Genomic DNA, 15,928 nt, shown 5'->3' with positions numbered 1-15,928 from the left:
AGAACTTCACCCCCCCCTTTCATGAATGATAGTGCCTCACTCATGGGCAAAAAAAATGATGCTCCTCTTGATGGAACTGAGGGCATTCTCTGCACAAAGAGACAATAAATTCAGCACCAGTAGAACAAAATAACTCAAACTCAGATAATATATATATATATATATATATATATATATATAGCATGAAAGAGTTAAGTTGTTGTTCATAGTAGAAACAGTAAAGGGAAGTTAAAGGCAGGGAAAATAAAAAGAAAAGTGTACTAATTACAGGGAAATTGGCAGAAAAAATATGTACAATGAAAGAAAAAGGTAAATAAAGAATAGAAATAAAAATTTAAAACTATATTGCATCCTCATCAGGCCTGGAGGAGAGGTCATCATCATCAGCTGCATCAGTGTTGGTGTCCTCATCATCCTGCCCCTCTGCTGCTGCAACTGGGTCTAGTACTGGCTCACCCTCAGAGCTGCTATATTCCTCTTCCTCCTCCTCTTCTGCTGTAGGTGTGAAAGGTGGAAGATCATTCTGAACTGCTGCTTGAAGATAAAGGGCTGGAAAGGTGGGGGCATAGTAGATCTGGTAAGCAGTCATCCCCATTTTCTTCCCCATGTTGAGTAACATGGTCTCTATAAGGGTCAGAGCAGCCTTCTGACCAGCATGTAGAGCATCTTGTCGCAGAGCTATTTCCTTCAGCTGGTCTTTCATTTTAGAAGGAAGGCCTTTCTTCCTTGCAGCTTGGGGAGGTATCTCTGGGGCTGAGCTTTTCTTAGCTTTAAACAGCTCCTTCACCATAGTTGTGGTGATGCAGGGAGCTGCTCTGATTTTCTGTTGATACTCCCCAAAGTCAACTCCAACATCCTGGCAGAGCATAGTAATGATGGAGGGAAAACCCATGGAGTCCTTCTTCCTAGCTAGGATCTCCATGATGGCATTGCTGATAACATCGCCAACATGGATGGGCATCCCTGTCATTATGGCATAAACTAGCTCTGCCCTCTTCACTGCCAAGGTAGATGAGTGCATGACTGGCATGAAGGAGCTAAGGATGAAGATGCTCCAGACTTTGGCAGGTGGAAGGAGGTGCTTTGTAGTTAGGTTCTTGGGCTAGAGCTTCATGTCAAACTCCCAGTTCTCTCCAGCCTTGTATATTGCTTGAAGGATTGGCTTGTAGTCCTTCTCCTCTAAGTAGCTGAAAGTAGTGTAGTCCAACTGTCCAGGCCTCTTTTCAGGAAGAGGGATGTTGAGGATCCTCTGGATGTTGACAGGGTTGAAGTCTATCACCTTGCCTCTGACCATGGAATGCCTGTAGGGGAAATCATCTCCCTTAACCCTGAAGGCATTTGCATAGAACTCTTGGGTGATGTCCTTCCACCCATGCCCAGCACATGTGGTAAACAAATCCCACCCCCTTTTCTAGATTTCCTGCTCAAATTAGGGGTAGGTCCCTTTTTGCAGGTCAAAATTCCTGTCCTGCACAATGTGTCGCCTGAGAATATTGGCTTTGAAGAAATTCTCATGAGCCAGGGACTGAAATCTAGGATCATGTGCAGGCTGAGGCCTAGATGAAGAGGCAGCAGCTATCTTGGCTCTCTTGGCCCTGGGTGCGTTCTTTCTAGGAGTGTTTGCCATTAATCTGCACATAGAAAAAGGAATAAATGAGTGATAGTGCATAATTAATCCTGTAGCAAGAATTTCACACCATTTGGAAATGAAAGAGAGAAAATGCAAGCAATTTACAGTATTGTTGCAGCAGAAAGTAGCTGCTGTGATGAATGAAAGCAGTTACTTTGGCAGTAAAGCATGACAGAATGCAAAGGTATTATGTGGATATAATTTCACAGCAAATGTGCAGAAATCAGAGAAAATTAAGACAAATCAGAGTAGTTCTGCATGCAAAAGTAACTACTATGCTAGTTAGTAGTAACTATTTTAATAGTGAAAGATCAGACAATTAAACACATGCAGAGTGATCACTATGTGTGAATTATGTCAGTTTTTTCAATATTGAAATGATATATGAAAGTGGACACTTTCAGTGAAGTTCAGCAGCAAGGAAATAACATATAGACACATACACTTGCAAATTCAAGCAACAAATTAGGTTCAGTAAAGTGACCACTATGTGTTACAGGTAGCTACTATGACAGCAATAACAGTTCCAAAATGAAGTCCATAATCCATGTGTTTAAAATGTAGAACAGCATATGTCATATAGTGAATCATGGTCAAAAAAAGAGGTTCATTTGATGGTCTGGAAAATTTAAACACAGTGTGCATTTGGATCCAATCAAATAAATTCTCAACTTCTGAATCAGGCTGTGGAAATGCAAAGAGCATAGGAAAATGCAGAGAACATATATAAAATGCAGAGGATGAATTCCACTAGATCAGCTAAGGTAAAAACATGTGCAGCAAGATGGGTCTAATTTCAAATCAAATTTCCAGAATTCAGAGCAAGTAGTAAGTGAAAATGTAATTACATGGTAGTGCAACTAAATCAGATCAGGAATGAGTGTATGAAATGAGCAGACACAATATATTCATAGAGAGTAGTTACTATAAATGTTGATAGTAACTACTCTAGAGCAAAAACACTTCAAATTCAGAAAGGGAAAATGCAATTTGATTTCTAACCATGAGAATTTGAATTTTTAATGCATAGAAATCACATTCCAGACTAAAACGAACCTAGGGGAAGTAGAATTTCAGCATTACCTACATAGTAATCACTACGAATTATGAAAGTAGCTACCCTAGGGTTCAAACATGACAATTTGCACACACAGGATCAAATTAATCACCCTACTAACTTTAAATCATGTAGTTATCCTTGCAGAAACTGATTCTAACCAGTAATTTCAACTCAAATTGTTTCTAATTAAAAATCCCCAATTGAAAAATGAAGAACCCTAACGCAAAGAGTGAGGAAGAGGAAATTACCTGGATTGGAGTTCAAATGCAGTGCAAAAGTCTAGGGAGTTGACGTTCAGATGCAAGGAATTTAATTCGAAGGAGTGGGTGCTCAGGAAATTAGAAGAAGAGTGAAAAAATTTCTCAGAAATGAAGAGTGAGAGTGAACGTGAAACAGGTCCTATTTATATAAAAATGTTGGGCGTAGTTACTCTCAATAATCATAGTAGCCACGCGCAAGGGTTTCAGCAAAAATGGGGTGCGCGTGGTTACTATGAATTTTCATAGTAATCACTCCAGAGGCGCCTTTCTCAGTTGTTTTAAAAGAGGTTGCGTGTGGTTACTATGAATATTCATAATAACTACGCGCATCAAATGTTCAAAAATTGGTTTCTGTAGTGGTTACTATGAATATTCAAAGTAATCACCACAGAGGCGCCCTTCATGTGTATTTTCCCAGGGTGCTGCACATGGCTACTATGAATTTTCATAGTAGTTACGCGCAGACCAATAAATTCAAAAGCCCTCAAAGTGGTCACTATGAAAATTGAAAGTGAGAACTACAGAGAGCAAAGTCACATACCTTGGTGGAAAGTGACTACTATGGCTTGAGAAAGTGATTACCTTCATGGCAAACTTCAAAATTCTTTCTAGAGTGAATGCTTGGTGCCATGGAAATGATTATTTCTCCCTCTCTACTTGGACTTCCATGAATATATGCACAAATTAAGTCCAAATACAGCAATTTTTTTTTCTACAAAAATTATGAACAAATCGTCAATCAAATAATGAGTCAAGTGTTGAACAAAATGTTTGTGCAAAATGAACTAAGCAACATGACTAGTAACACAGCTCAAATGAAAGAATGCTTATTGAAATTAAAAGAGAACTAGAAAGTGCTATAAAACTGTGAGTTGCCTCTCACAAAGCGCTTCTTTAACGTCACTAGCCTGACGTTTAATGGAGCTTTCACTCCAAAATAGTTAAAGAATCAAGATCAGCTGGAGGTTGATCTAGGAAAACTTCCTCCACATTGGTCTCAAGTGTAGGATTCCCATGGAAAGGCTTTAGGCGATGTCCATTCACTTTAAAAACATTGTTTGTAGATTCACTTTTTACCTCCACTGCTCCATAGGGAGAAATGGAAGTCACAATGAAAGGTCCGATCCACCTAGATTTGAGTTTTCCAAGCATGAGCTTCAAACGGGAATTGAACAACAAAACCTTTTGACCTATGAAAAACCCCTTTCTTGCTATTTTTCCATCATGAAAGGCCTTTGTCTTCTCCTTATAAATTCTGGAGTTTTCATATGATTCAAGGCGAAGTTCTTCTAATTCTTGCAAGTGCAATTTCCTTTGTTCTCCAGCTTTGTCTATGTCCATATTACAGGCTCGCACTGCCCAATAAGCACGATGTTCTACTTCTACTGGAAGGTGGCAGGCTTTTCCATAGACAATTCTGTATGGTGACATTCCCAAAGGAGCCTTGTATGTTGTTCTATGAGCCCAAAGAGCATCATCAAGACGCTTGCTCCAATCTTTCCTATTTGGCTGAACAATCCTTTCTAAAATCTTCTTAATTTCTCTATTGGAGAGCTCAGCCTGCCCATTGGTTTAGGGGTGATAAGGTGTAGATACTTTGTGCAATACTCCATACTTTCTCAGTAGAGTCTCAATGGTTCTATTGCAGAAGTGGGTACCCTGGTCACTAATCAAAGCTTGAGGTACTCCAAACCTACAAAACAAATGAGTACGCACAAAATCTGCAACCACTCTTGAATCATTAGTTCTTGTAGGCTTAGCCTCTACCCATTTAGAGACATAGTCTACAGCAAGCAAAATATATAAGAAACCAAAGGAAGGAGGAAAAGGACCCATGAAGTCTATACCCCAAACATCGAATACATCAAGTATAAAATGGATTGTTGAGGCATTTCATGCTTCAAGGTGATTACCCCTCCAGTTCTTTGGCATTTCTCATATGTAGAACACACTTGCCAAGAGTACTTGAAGATTGTAGGCCAATAAAAACCCGCATCCAGTACTTTCCTTGCAGTCCTTTGGGGCCCAAGGTGGCCTCCTACAGTGGATGCATGACAGAAATGCAAAACTGATAAAGTTTCTTCCTCAGGAATGCATCTCCTAATCACTTGATCACTACAGAACTTCCACAAATAGGGATCATCCCAGAGGTAATGCTTGGCATCATTCTTGATCTTTTCCCTTTTACTCCTTGGTACATCTGCTGGAAAAACTCCTGCAACTAAAAAATTTACAATATCAGCAAACCAAGGCAACTTTGAAGTATACAACTCTAATAATTGCTCGTCAGGGAAATCATCTTTTAGAGGAGTGAGTTCAAGGACTCCCTCTATCCTGCTCAAATGATCCGCCACCAAATTTTGTGCTCCACTTCTATCCTTTATCTCTACATCAAATTCTTGAAGTAGAAGCATCCACCTTATTAGCCTTGGCTTTGAATCTGTCTTTTTCAAAAGGAACTTAAGAGCAGAATGATCAGTAAACACCACAACTTTTGACCCTAGCAAGTATGATCTAAATTTATCCAAAGCAAATACTATGGCCAATAGTTCCTTTTCAGTTGTGGTATAGTTACACTGTGCAGGATCCAAAGTCCTAGATGCATAATAAATGACATGTGGATCCTTACCAAACCGCTGTGCTAAGACAACACCCACAGCAAAATTGGATGCGTCACACATGAGCTCAAATGGAAGTGTCTAGTTTGGTGGCTAAACGATGGGGGTTGTGGTCAAGGCTATCTTTAGGCAATCAAACGCCTCTTTGCACTTGGCTCCAAACTCGAAATCAATATCTTTCTGCAGTAACTTGGAGAGAGGAAGGGCTATCTTGGAAAAATCCTTGATAAAGCGCCTGTAGAAACCTGTATGGCCAAGTAATGCACGCACCTCTCGCACACAAGAGGGGTAAGAAAGCTGTGAAATGACATTAAGCTTAGCAAGATCAACCTCAATTGCCTTCTCAGATATTATATGACCCAAGACTACCCCCTGCCTAACCATAAAATGACATTTCTCAAAGTTTAGAACAAGGTTAGTCTCTATACATCTTTGTAAAACTCTATTCAAGTTTCCTAAACATGCAGAAAATGATGACCCATATACAGTGAAGTCATCCATGAATACTTCAATACAATGCTCAACCAAATCAGAAAATATGCTCAACATGCATCTTTGAAATGTACCGAGAGCATTGCAAAGCTTGAATGGCATTCTCCTATATGCAAATGTACCAAATGGGCATGTAAAAGTGGTCTTCTCCTGATCCTCAGGAGCTATGCATATTTGAAAATAACCTGAGAATCCATCTAGGAAACAGTAGTGAGATTTACCTGCCAGGTGCTCCAGCATCTGATCTATGAAAGGTAGAGGAAAGTGGTCTTTCCTGGTCGCCTGGTTGAGCCTCCAATAATCAATGCAGACTGTCTAGCTGTTCTGCACTCTAGTAGACAGGAGCTCATCCTTCTCAGTCTTCACAATTGTAATCCCTGACTTTTTGGGCACCACCTGCACTGGGCTCACCCATATGCTATCTGATATCGGGTAGATGATGCCTGCCTAGAGTAGTTTGGTGATCTCCTTCTTCACCACCTCCAATATGACTGGATTTACCCTCCTCTGGGGCTGTCTCACTGGCTTGGATCCTTCTTCCAGCAAAATCTGGTGCATTCACAGGGAAGGGCTGATTCTAGGGATGTCAGCCAAGGTCCAACCAATAGCCTTTCTATGCTTCCGAATCACATCAAGCAACTGCTCCTCTTGGTCCTCATCAAGCTCAGTGGATATGATCACAGGGAGCTTCTCACCTTTTTCCAAATAAGCGTATTTTAAATGCTCAGGCAAGGGTTTAAGCTCCAAGGTGGGAGGCTGCTCAACTGAAGGCAGTGCTTTAGCATTTTCATTTGAAATGATTTCTGCAACATTTAAACCACAAGGGTTAGATTCAATTATACTTGTTGTACTCAATGAACCACATTCTAACCCTTTTGATTTTTCAATGTCATTAATGTCAGAAGTTGCAGAATCTAAATCCAGAAAATCAGCAATACAAATATCACACAAAGATGACTTAGTACAATATTCACAAATTTTAGTATCTATGGTATCTATACAATCAGAAAAATCAACGAAAGAGTCTCCTAAAAATTCAGCAAAATTATCATCTATCAAGCTATCAAGAACATCAATGTGAAAAACTGAATGCTCCTCAGGTGAGTGCTTCATAGCATCTAGTATGTTGAAGTGAACCACACTCTCTCCAAACTCCATAGTGAGAGTTCCAGCATGCACATCAATTTTGGTCCTGGCCGTCTTCAAGAATGGCCTTCCCAAGATGATTGGTACAGCTCCTTTTATTGGCTCTTCTTCTTGCATGTCCAAGATGTAGAAGTCAGCAGGAAAGATCAAGTCATTCACTCTCACTAGAACATCCTCCACAAGGCCGGCTGGATTAGTAGTGCTTCTATTTGCTAATTGGATGATGACACCCGTGGGCTACAATGGTCCAAGAGACAAAGATGTGAAGATAGATAAAGGCATAACATTAATAGATGCACCTAAATCAAGCATGGCATTATCTATCCTATTGTTTCCTATAATGTAGGGAATAGTAAACGCCCCTGGATCTTTGCATTTCTTAGGCATGGAAGTTTTCTGCCTCTCAAAAAGAGCTGATACATTCCTTCCCATGTTCACTCTTTCATTACCCTTTAGACGCCTTCTATGAGTGCACAAGTCCTTAAAGAATTTGGCGTACTTTGGGATTTGCTTGATAGCATCAAACAAGGGGATATTGACTTCAACTTTTCTGAAAGTATCTAGAATTTCTTTATTAACCTCTTCTTGCTTCTTGCTGGGCTGAACCATTCTTTGAGGGAAGGGAATAGGAATAGACCTTTCCTCCTTGTCTACCACTTTTGGTTGACATGGTGTGGGCATAGGTGCAGGCTGCTCTTGGCTTCCAACTTCTCCTTCACCTTCTGTAGCTAAAGTGCAACTAGGATCCTTCTCAGTAGGCATTTCTGGCTCTTGCATCACCTTACCAGATCTCAAGGTAATGGCACTCACATTCTTTGGGTTTGTTACAGTTTGTGCAAGGAGATTACCTGAACCTTGAGATTGAAGTTGATTAAGGGATGAAGCAAGTTGACCCATTTGATTCTCCAAGGTCTTGATACTTGCTTTAGTCTGTTGCTGGAAGGCTTGACACTATTGTTGGAAATTGAGATTACTCATAGTGAGTTGCTTCACAAGGTCTTCCAAGAATGACTCATTCTTTTGAGGTGCAGCGGCTAGTGAAGAAGATGCTTGATGGTGCTGTTGAGATGAAGATGATGGATGGTGATGTTGCTGGGCTGAATATGGCTTGCTTTGTCCAGCTTGATGCGGTTGGAAATGGTTGTTAGTTGGTTGGCTAGAGCCTTGATGCTGTGCATTTCCTCCCCACCTTAAGTTAGGATGGTTCCTCCAACCGGGATTATATCTATTGGAAGATAAATCCCAGCTTTGTTGTTACTGCGGCTGCTGAAAAGGAAATTTATTAGCATAAATATTAGCAGTATAAGCTTGAGGATTACCTTCTGAAGATTCAGTTTCTAGCAATGTGGGGCAACTATCAGTGAAGTGATCCGTAGATGAACAAATCCCACAAAGCATTGCTGGAATGGATGGAGGTGGAGGTGTATATGCAGCAGAATTCTTTTGGATGGATGCCAACTGTTGTACCATAGTAGCCAACTCATCTAATTTATGCTCCAGCTTGTGTGAATCTGAAGTTTGAATTTCATTGACACTTCTGGACATAATGGAATTTTGCCTTGTAGCAAACTGTTGAGAGTTAGCTGCCATATTCTCAATGAGGTTTCTAACGGCTGCGGGAGTCTTGTCAACTAGGGCTCCCCCACTAGCTGCATCGATCATGCTCCTATCCATTGGGTGTAAGTCTTCATAGAAGTATTGGATTAGGAGCTGGTCACTTATCTGATGATGGGGGCAGCTAGCACAAAGTCTCTTGAAACGCTCCCAATATTCATACAAACTTTCCCTCTCCAGCTGCCTAATACCACATATTTCCTTTCTTATTGAGGCAGCCCTTAAGGCAGGGAAAAATTTTTCCAGGAACAATCTCTTGAGGGTGTCCCAACTTGTAATAGAGCCAGGTGGAAGATAATACAACCAGTCTTTAGCCAAATCCATAAGAGAAAATGGAAAAGCCTTTAATTTCACATGCTCTTCAGGCACACCTTGTGGTCTCATTGTAGAGCAAACAATATGAAATTCTTTGAGGTGTTTATGTGGATCTTCACCTGCAAGACCATGAAATTTAGGCAAAAGATGGATTAGGCCAGTTTTAAGAACAAAAGGGGCATCCACATCCGAGTATTGGATACATAAAGTCTGGTAGGTCACGTCCGGTGCGGCAAGCTCCTTAAGTGTCAAGTCATTTTCTGCCATTTCTAAAGGTTCAGAATTTAAAGAATGCAGAGAAGAATATATAGAAGATGGAGAAAATGGTGAAGATGGTTCCTCAGTATGTGCAGAATTTTGTCTACTAAGGTTCCTAAGATTTCTATGGAATGTCCTATCAATTTCAATATCTGGAGGATATAAATCTCCCGGATTTGATCTGGTCATTCATTAGGAATTGTCTATGGAAATTTGAAAAGAAGTAAACTAATGAAGCAGTAAAAATGAAGAAAAATTCAGATGACAATTATGCAGAAAAACTAACATCTAAGTGCAGTAAAATAAAGTATTAACACCAAACAGCAGAAATAGAAAGAAATTGCAATTATGGAATGAAAATATGCAACATACAAACACAAATTCTGCAGAATTATGCAGCAGAAACAGGGTCATTGCAGCAAACAAAAATACAGTGTGGTAAACCAAAATGCAGAAATCAGAATTCAAACAATATGCAGAAAACAGCAATTGGTTCTACCTAAATGCAAGATATCTCTACTTATCTATGTAACTACAACTATACTAAAGTATTCACAATGCAAAAGTTAAAAGAGAATTCACTAAATATGCAGAAAACGAAAATGAAAACAGAGCAAATAACATTTTTATGAAAAATTAACACCAATGTTCCCCGGCAACGGCGCCAATTTGATTATGGTTTATTTTGAGGTGTTTAAAAGATTTGTCGCAAATCCTCATCAAAATTTAAACAATTTAATATAGTACTAGGGTTACCCTAGATTGTCTCCCGTGAACATTGGCTATTAATCTTCATTAAACATGTTGAAGGCATTAATTGAACAAGCAATTAAAATGGGGGGTTTTGTGGTTTCAAATCAAAATAAAGAGTAACAAACAAACGAGTTTAATTATTTCAAACAATAGAAAGCAACAATCCTTAGTTCATCCATAAAGATTCTATCCTCATTCCACTCAAGATTTAACATTCATCCTCTCTTCCATGAATTAGGTTAATTTAACAAGCAAAAATCAACCTTATGGTGCCAACGAAATTACACAATTTGTTAGGCTCTAATCTCTCATCCCAAAATTACGCAACCTTAGAATTAAACCTAGGATTAAGCAATCCCTAGTTTAGAATCTCCTTAAAATGAAATTAGGGTTAATTGAGAAATACCCCCCTCATTCACCATTAATTTAATTCAAGAGACAAGGAAGAAGTAATTCATGAAAAGAAAGGAATTATATTATCATTAAATTCAAGGAACTCAAGAATCTATGCGAACTTACTAAGGATTACACAAAATTTAGCCCTCCATGGAAATGGGGGTCAAAAACGCAGTTGAGAAATGCAGAAAACTCATTAACATTGAAAGAGATCACTTTGGTCCCTTTGCTGGAAATGGCTTACTATAGTTGTCACTATCAATTTTGAAAGTAGTTACTTTCACCTCAAATTCCTCAAAATCCAATAATTCTTCAAAATAAGCATGGGGATTCCTGCCACATTATTCAAATGATCAAAACAACTAAAATAAACTATCTAAATCAATGTAAATTAACCAAAAACTAAGAAATCTATATTATTTAGCCTAATTGGAATATTCATCTTATTTTCACTATCTAAGTCTATTCTTTTCTATAAAGAGTAATAAATTATGTATAAAAATTTAGTAAAATGTGGATTCATCAAGCCTCTCATCAGGAAAAGAATCCTTGATCTCCTTCACCGTGGGTTCCCTTACTGATACATCTAATCGAGACAAATGATCTGCTACAAAATTTTCGCTCCCTTTCTTGTCTCTAATTTCTACATCAAACTCTTGGAGGAGAAGAATCCACCGTATAATCCTTGGTTTAGCATCCTGTTTTGACAACAAATACTTGATGGCAGAATGGTCAGTAAAGACAACAACTCTAGACATTATCAAATAAGAACGAAATTTATCAAATGCAAACATAACAACAAGTAATTCCTTCTCTGTAATGGTGTAATTACGCTGAGCATCGTCCAAGGTTTTACTTGCATAGTAAATGGCCTGAAACACCTTATCTTGCCTTTGTCCTAGAACTGCTCCCACAGCTGCATCACTAGCATCACACATTAGCTCAAAAGGTAAAGACCAAGCAGGGGCCACAATCACAGGAGCAATTGTTAATTTATCTTTTAATTTCATGAAAGCAGATAAACATGTTTCATCAAATTTAAACTCTACATCTTTAGCCAATAATTCAGAAAGGGGTTTTGCTATTTTTGAGAAGTTTTGTATAAACTTCCTATAGAACGCAGCATGTCCTAGAAAACTCCTGACTGCCTTGACATTTGTAGGGGGAGGTAGTTTAGAAATAACCTCAATTTTGGCAGGGTCTACTTCAATACCTTTATCTGACACCTTGTGTCCCAAAACAATTCATTCATCAACCATAAACTAGCACTTCTCCCAATTTAAAATCAAATTGGCTTTCCTGCATCTCTGTAAAACTAAATTCAAGTTATGTGCATGACTATCAAATGTGGTGCCATATACAGAAAAATCATCCATAAAGATTTCAATACAATGCTCTAACAAATCTAAAAATAAAGCCATCATACACCTTTGAAAGGTAGCAGGGGCATTACATAATCCAAATGGCATTCGTTTATATGCAAATGTACCATAAGGGCATGTAAAAGTAGTTTTTTCTTGATCTTCAAGAGCTACGGGTATTTGAATATAACCAGAATAGCCATCTAAACAACAGTAATATTCATGCCCAGCTAACTTCTCTAACATCTGGTCAATAAAGGGTAGAGGGAAGTGATCCTTCCTGGTGGCTTCGTTAAGCTTCCTGTAGTCAATATACATCCTCCATCCGGTTACCTTTCTGACGGCGATGAGCTCCTGTTGCTCATTCTGCATAACAGTAGTCCCTCCTTTCTTTGGTACAACTTGCACAGGACTCACCCAAGGGCTATCAGAGATTGGGAATATGATATCGGCAGCTAATAACTTAATTACCTCCTTTTTCACTACTTCTTTCATATTGGGATTTAATCGCCTTTGGGGTTGTACTTTTGGTTTGAACTCCTCCTCCAGGTGAATTCTATGAGTGCATATGGAAGGACTGATGCCCTTAATGTCATTTATGCTCCACCCGAAAGCCTCATTGTTCTCTCTCAGTACTCTCAGAAGCTTCTCCTCCATGCTATCTGTCAGATTGGCAGAAATAATTACAGGTAAGTGAGATGGAGGGTATAAAAAGGCATATTTAAGATTCAAGGGAAGAGGTTTGAGTTCTAGTTTAGGAGGTTCTTCGACTGATGGCTTGGTTCTTTTCTGGGAGTGTTCTCTTAGATCTTCAAATATCCTTCGCCCAAACCATCTTCCAGGCACCCCCACTGTTCAATGCTAAGATCTCATCTATTATTTCTTCAGTGTCGTGGAAATCCCTCCTTTCCAATGTAAGTATCCTCTCCAATGCATCTTTTATTAATTCATCTTGCACCTGTGGTACATCCAGGGAGAGGGAGCTAGCATCTGCAACTGTCACAAAATTACATGAATCAAAAGTAGAGGGATGCTTAAGTGAATTAAAAACTTTGAATACTACTTCCTCATCATTCAGTCTTAATGTAAGCTTCCCCTACTGAACATCTATTATTGTTCTTCCTATGGCTAGGAAAGGCCTTCCTAATATGATGGGTACTTCGTCATCCTCTTCCATCTCAAGGACAATGAAATCTGTAGGGAATATGAACTTATCTACCTTGACTAGGACATCCTCCACTATGCCCCTAGGATACGTTATCGAGTGATCAGCAAGCTGCAAAGAAATTGAAGTTGGCTTGGGTTCTTGCATACCCAGCCTTCTAAACACAGAAAATGGCATTAGATTAATACTCGCGCCTAAATCACAGAGCGCTTTATCAAAATAAGAGTTTCCTATAGTGCATGAAATTGTAAAACTCCCTGGATCCTTAAGCTTAGGTGGCAGCTTCCTTAGTAATATTGTTGAGCACTCCTTATTCAATCTGACTGTCTCAAATTCTTCCAATCTCTTCTTGTTGCTTAGCATCTCCTTGAGGAATTTAGCATATTTAGGCATCTGTGAGATGGCTTCAACAAAAGGGATATTGATGTGGAGCTTTTTGAGGATCCCAAGAAACTTGTTGAACTGAGGGTCTCTCTGGTTACCCATCAACCGTTGTGGGAATGGAACTTTCGGCCTTGGCATCACTAATGTATCTTCCTTTGCTTCTTTCTTCGTTTCTGAGTGGCAAGCACGGCCTTGCTCATCATGTAGCACGGCCATGTCTTCGGTGAGCACGGCCTTGCTTGGGACATGCATGTTCGTGCATTCGTTGTCTGCATAGCCGTGTTGTTCAAAGCACAGCCGTTCTTTGTCAGCCAACATGGGTGTGCAGGGTGATGCAAGGGCGTGCTGATCAATAAGCACAGGCATGCATGAATCATGTGTTTGCGTTCGATTCAAGTTTTTCCCACTTCTTAAAGTAATTGCCTTAGCTTGTTCCCTAGGATTCGGTTCTGGTTGGGACGGTAGTGCTCCTAGTGCTCTTTGACTGAGGAGACTAGTGATTTGCTCCAACTGGAATTCAAGCTTTGAAGACTGAGTCCTAATCTCAGCTCTGATTTCTGCAAACCTCTTATCTTCCCTCTCAATCTGTTGTTCCATATGTGCCTTAAGTTTTTCTATTCTCTTGTCAGAGCTATGCACGTATTGCATCATTTGTTCTTGAAAATTGGATTGGAATCTAGGAGCTTCTCTTCTTTCTAGCTTCTCCCCTTGATTTTGCACATTAGGGGTCGATAGGGCGCATTCTGATTTCCTTGGCGGCTTCCCCAAGGAGTTGTATTGCTATTGCGCCATCCTGGGTTATAATTATTACTCATAAAGTTTGCCTCCTCTTGATCAAACTCTGTATTATGCACTAACTTTGTGGGTTGATCTTGTGCTCTCATTAAGCACTCTAGTTGCTTTGTGAGAGCTACCATTCGGGTTACCAATGGGTTGCTGCTCTCTGCTTGATAGACTAGTGTAGCTTCCTTTCTCTTGAAGTAATATGTGTCAGTTGTGTGTCACTGAAAGCTAGCAGATGCCATTTCGTCTATCAATCTGTATGCGGCATCTGGGTCTTTCCTTATAAGAGATCCTCCTGCGGCGGCATCAATCGTGGCCCTGTTATGGATGGATAGGCCACTGTAAAAGATCTACACTTGCCTCTAAGTTGAAAAGTCATGATGCAGGCATCTTCTCAATAATTCCCTGAATTGCTCCCACGCCTCGAACAGTGATTCTATCTCATTCTGCTGGAAGCAACATATTTCTGTCATCAACTTGGAAGATCTTGATGGAGGAAAGTACTTTCTTAAGAAGTGTTGAGTGAGATCCTCCCAAGTTGTGATGAAATTGGCTGGGAGTGAGGAAAACCATGCATTCACTCTTTCAAACACTGAGAATGGGAATAGGCAGAGTCGAATAGCATCGTTAGAGACTTCGTTGTATTTTATGGTGTCTGTCAATCGGAGGAACTTTGTCAGATGCAGATTGGAGTCTTCGCTAGGCAAGCCCCTAAATTGTATGGACCTCTAAACCATGGTTATGAGTGTTGGTTTCAACTCAAAATTGTTTGCCTCCACATTAGGTGTTGCGATGCTTCTAGGAGCGCCTCTACCATTGGGTGTCATGTAATCTTGGATCGATCTCCTTCCCTCTGCTATTCTTTGCTCTCTCACTTATTTTCTTTGTCAACAAACTGTCCTTTCAATTTTTAGATCAAACAAATAAGCTGTAGAACACTTAGAACGAGTGAGCATACATCAAAAGTAATTTTTAAAAAAATGAGAATAAAATAAATACAAAAATTATAAAAAATATAAAAGAAAATTCTAACAATGAACAAAAACAAAATAAAACAAAACACAAGTTGCTCAAATCAATTAAATTCAATATTTTCTTAATATTGAAAAAAAAAACAATCCTCGGCAAAGGCGCCAAAAACTTGTTTGGAGGGCAAGTGTACCCATCGAGATGTAATAAAGGGTTTTCAATTAAGTTCTCGAAATATCGTCCCACAAGGATTGTTTATCAACTACTAAGAGTTTTCCTAATTTAATTGTTTGAGCTTCAAATATGCGAGACTAATCAGGATGAGAATTTATAAAATCAATTGTAAAAACTAAAAGTAAGAAACACAGAACACGTCTTGGTTACACTTATCAGAGAGAAACCTAGGGCGTATGGGTGTTCTCATTCAATCATTTATGTTATTTTTCTATTTAGATCTAAATCTAATTTTCTGATGATTACTAATCATTCATACTAATACTGTTAATATCCACTGGTCATGTAATATTAATATTCTTTTTTCTAAGTTAATATCCCCAATGGTCATGCGAGTTATCAATTAGAAAAAGCCTAAGGAGCCTATGAATTTGTTAATTCAATAACGATTAGAAGATCAAGATTGGTTTGGTCTACCTAATCTTTTATCTCGTTTTATCCTATAGATCTATTAATTAACTGAAGTACGATCATCTGATGATGTAATTAA

General features: G+C 39.1%; 2 non-coding genes across 2 annotated transcripts; both read left to right on the top strand.

Moving 5' to 3' along the window:
- Nucleotides 1-8,926: 8,926 nt before the first annotated feature.
- LOC113853361 lies at nt 8,927-9,031 on the top strand. Its single transcript, XR_003502534.1, has one exon. It is a non-coding gene; the product is annotated as a small nucleolar RNA R71 (small nucleolar RNA).
- A 5,576-nt stretch (nt 9,032-14,607) lies between these two features.
- Nucleotides 14,608-14,714, top strand: LOC113853371. Its single transcript, XR_003502544.1, has one exon. It is a non-coding gene; the product is annotated as a small nucleolar RNA R71 (small nucleolar RNA).
- The last annotated feature ends 1,214 nt before the right edge of the window (nt 14,715-15,928 follow it).

Source organism: Abrus precatorius, unplaced genomic scaffold, assembly GCF_003935025.1.
Source record: "Abrus precatorius isolate BTA unplaced genomic scaffold, Abrus_2018 Scaffold10, whole genome shotgun sequence".
NCBI classification, from domain to species: Eukaryota; Viridiplantae; Streptophyta; class Magnoliopsida; order Fabales; family Fabaceae; genus Abrus; species Abrus precatorius.
Note: the sequence above shows the minus strand (reverse complement) of the source record. Positions and strands in the feature narration are given on the sequence as shown.